The sequence below is a fragment of the Oryx dammah genome, unplaced genomic scaffold, assembly GCF_014754425.2.
Source record: "Oryx dammah isolate SB20612 unplaced genomic scaffold, SCBI_Odam_1.1 HiC_scaffold_24, whole genome shotgun sequence".
NCBI lineage: Eukaryota > Metazoa > Chordata > Mammalia > Artiodactyla > Bovidae > Oryx > Oryx dammah.
The window spans coordinates 9985747-9990049 of NW_024070208.1; the positions used below are offsets into that span (position 1 = coordinate 9985747).

The following is a 4303-nucleotide window of genomic DNA, read 5'->3' on the forward strand; positions in this document are numbered from 1 at the left end:
TTGACCTCAGCATACTTATATTAGAGCTTCTCCATCAAAGGAAGCTCTTGAAGGGGAGTCATGTGGTACAACTGACCATGCGGTCTGCCTAGCATGGACCCACTGCAGCCCGCTTGCAAGAGACCAACACATATTATTGTAAACCACTGAGATTTGGGGAGTATTGGGTTCATAGCATCATTAGCGCAACAGCATATAAACACGGTCATTGATATGTAGATGAAGTGCTCTGGTAAAGCAAAACCCTGAAATTTGCATCTCATGGCTTTGGAGCTGAGTGGAAGGCAGCAAAGAAACTGTTATTTCCGACTAGATCGAAAAGGAAGTATTATTTATGTCCAAATATTTGACAAAGCTGATATCTGAAGGGACACAAGAGGCAAACGATATACCTAATGAATCTGTAGGTTTGGGCAAGGAGATGTTAAGACAGAATATTACTAGGTGTAGTTGATAAATATCATGAGACAGATGAGCTTGGCAAAGATTTGGCCTTTTTTACAAGAAGGGATAAAAGGAGAAGAGAGAATCCAAATATGCCTGGACTTTCAAAGTTTTAAGATCTAACTGATTCTCATCTCCAGCCTCTTCAGCCTTCAAATGACTGTCAGATTAAGAGCTGGGGAGAAAGATCAGCCTAAGGCAAGACTGTCACATCTTTTGTTAAGACCTCTGATGGGATTAAGATGCCCTCCAGGATTTTTTTTATTTTTTTTCAAGAAAATAGCTCAGTGCAAAGAGACTAAGGACACAACCCACAGAAGTCTAATAATCTCAAAATATCTGTAAGTCTATAGACATACTGGCACATGGTAGTAACTGAAATCAAATCTATTAAAACATGTTTTTGAGAAAGTCATAGTGCCAAAAGCACTGTAAGAAGTGAAGTCGTGTCTGATTCTTTGCAACCCCATGGACTGTAGTCTACCAGGTTACTCAGTCCATGCAATTTTCCAGGTGAGAGTACTGGAGTGGGTTGCCATTTCCTTCTCCAGGGGATCTTCCCAACCCAGGGATTGAACCTGGGTCTCCCGCACTGCAGGCAGACGCTTTACCGACTGAGCCACCAGGGAAACCCAAAACTAAGCACTGTAAAACTTGGCCCAAAAGACTCTGACTGATGAATTTAAACAGTCACTGACCCCCAGATTTCTTGGGACAAGGGGCAGCCTGCGAATGTAGCTCGGCCAGCAAGGAGAGCCCTTTCTTCAATGCCTCCCTCAGATGTTATGAAATACCTTGGAACAGGAGAGCACACAGAGGTAGAATCAAAGCCTTGGCGAACAATGAACTTGAGAGATACTCGCAGGACCAGCAGAGCCAATCTAGGAAGATCCCCTATCCCCAGAATAATAGGCCTCACAGTTTCTGCCCAGTGGGTTTTCAGAGTAGCTGTGTGACCATGACTACTGTGTGATTCCCTTTGTTCCTGTCTGAATAGGAGTGATTACTGTAGTTGTCTTGTTCCTTGCCTACCCTGTGTTTTGGAAATGTAGAGGGAAGAGGACTTTTTTTTTTTTTTTTTTTAATCACTCTGAGTTTTTAGATTTCCATGAGTTGCATCCAGCCATGGCATAGAGACCATCACAGGATGAAATAGGGAAGAACATTTTGTATTCTTTTACAGGTTAATCACTAAAAGGATGTTGCCTCTAAGCTTAAATTATATTTAATGGCCCACCACTGGGAACCCTGCTTCCCAGGTAATGAGCATTAAGCTAAAATATCTTTGTTTGGCTCAAAGGAAACATCCTGACCAGACCCATCTGTGAATGCCTGCAGGGAGAAAGAAATTAATACATCCCCTCAGAAGGCTGATGGAAACCAGGAATTGTTTGACTTTACTCCGTCCCCTTTTAGTATAAAAGAAGCATGAATTCTGAGGAAAGATGGTTCTCTGGGGCATGAAACCATCATCTTATCAGTTAGCTGGCTTTCCAAGTAAAGTCATTATTCCTTGCCCCAAGAAGTCTTCTCTCAATTGTTGGCCTGTTGTGCAGCAAATTGTATGAGTTTAGACATGGTAACAGTATGATTCAATAATATTTTTGCCTCAAATATTCATATTTACTCAATATGAATATATTGAGTAAAAGCTAGCCAAGGCAGCAAATGTACTATATGTATATTGGTCAGGAAAGTTTATTGCACACAATCTAATCACTAAAAACCTTCATTCAACAAATAACTATCAGTACAATAATAGACCTAGAATCCTCTAATTGCTCTTCCCTTTCATTTTGACGAGTAAAATCCATAATCCACAGAACCATCATAGCGATTCATCTATAAAGCAGAGCTGATCACACAGAGCACAGCTCTGATTACATCCGAGTCATGCCTTCTATCACATACTGGATAAAGTTCATACTCCTTGGTATATTTCACAGCATTCTCCAAGAAATGGTTTTTGCTTTCATTTTTAGTCTCCTGTTTTCCTTTTATCTTCAAACTTCACACTTACAAATATTAAATGGAGAGGAAAAACCATCAACTGTTAGCTGATTCTCAACTTAACCAATTTAACTAGATGTAAAATGTAAAATCCATGCACCACAGCACAAGTAGCCTGACCAAACCAAACTGGCCTCTGAACTGTTTCAACAGGAAATTCAAACAAAGAGTAATGAATTGACAAGGACAACTGCGTGTTACATTGGCTTTACTTTATTTCTTGAGTCCCACAACTCAGTCTCTCCATACCTGCAATCATCTTACTGAATTCCCCTTTTAACTGAACAAAGTGAATTGTACACTCAGAAACTTCGGCCTGCAGCAGTATTTGCTGTGTAAAAAAATAATAGCAGTAACGTGAGAGGAGGAATCACGACAAGGAATACTTTTCTTTCATTTATTTTTCTAACTGCTGATATAAAGAAAGAAGATATTTACAGAAGAAATGAATAAAACTGGCAATTCCCAAATCTCCAAATCAGATGATTTAGACTCAGAAGAATGCTGAGACTGTTACACAGACTGTGTAACCATTAGAAGTACATCAAGCTTCACAAATTTTTTTAAATGCCATCTTATTTTTTTCTGAATTGTCTTGGTTGTGCAAGTTTTTTAAAATCTCAGCACTATTTATATTTCATGCCAAACTGTTCTTTGCTTAGTGTGCCCTTGTGTTTGTGTTTGTGTGTTTGTGGTGGTGATGGTGTTGTTCTGTACTGTGCATTGCAGCATATTTAACAGCGTCTGCAGCTTTTCCCCAACATTTGCATCTACCCTTTCCAGTTGTGATAATAAAAAAAAATACAGATTTTCCAATTATTCTCTGGGGGAAGAAAGGCAAAAGTTCCTGAGCAAGAACTACTAATCTACACTGATCACTTTTTTTTTTAATTTTATGTAAATGCTGTGCCCCCCACCTTCATTTTATTTACCTAGGTATATCTTTGCATAGTTAGACCGACAACACTTGTAGACCATTCAGATGACCACTTGGATAGCATGAAAGCATGGCTACCTCTGTTGCAGCACTGTACAGTTGAAAGAACATTTGATTTTTCTCCTGAAGATCTTATGTCCATGGTGTGGTTTCCAGATATTCAAATAGTAGAAAGCTCTTGGAAAATCATTAATCATCATATGTAAAATAGAATATTTCTATCCAATCAGATGCAATTGTTTTCTCCAGGATCCAATAAGTTAATAAATGTGAAAGAATATTATAAATGGCGTTCTAAAGAGACATGATATTATTTTTTAATAATGCTATTTCTGTAAAACCAGTTTGAATATGAATATTGAGATGCTCAGCTTGGGTGTTATTATATTTATTCTAATCTTAAGCCTCTAAATTAAGGCACTTGTATAAGAAGATCAAGAATGGTTACGGTAACAGTTAACTCTTTTTAACATGAAATGATGTAGCAAATACTCTCTGAACCAGTTAAACTTTAATTGCTTGTACATGGATGACTCTATAGTGCTTTGCTCAGATAAGTGCTTAATAAATACTGTGGAATTGAATTAACTGAACCAAAAGACAGATTTCCTTCTAATAGATCTAGCAGTGTGACAGTTCCTAGTTTCATCATGTGGAAATAAATTACGATGCCTTTAAATAGAAACATCTTATGGAATTGATAAAAATAGGTTCAGAATAAACTCTCCCGTATCCCCCCATTACTGTTTCTTTGTTCCCCTTGTGCTCACTCTAATACCATAAATATTAATAATGTTTTCTTGTAATTTACCTGATAGTTTTATCAAAGCTGATAGTTTTAACAAAGTATTTTCCCTATGTTTCTCATTCCACCTTTTTGAAATTTCCCCATTTTTCAAACCACGAATCAAT

The 4303-nt window shown here is 37.8% G+C and overlaps 1 non-coding gene across 1 annotated transcript; it reads right to left on the bottom strand.

Moving 5' to 3' along the window:
* Positions 1-1001: 1001 nt before the first annotated feature.
* Positions 1002-1073, bottom strand: TRNAC-GCA. Its single transcript has one exon. It is a non-coding gene; the product is annotated as a tRNA-Cys (tRNA).
* Positions 1074-4303: the final 3230 nt, after the last annotated feature.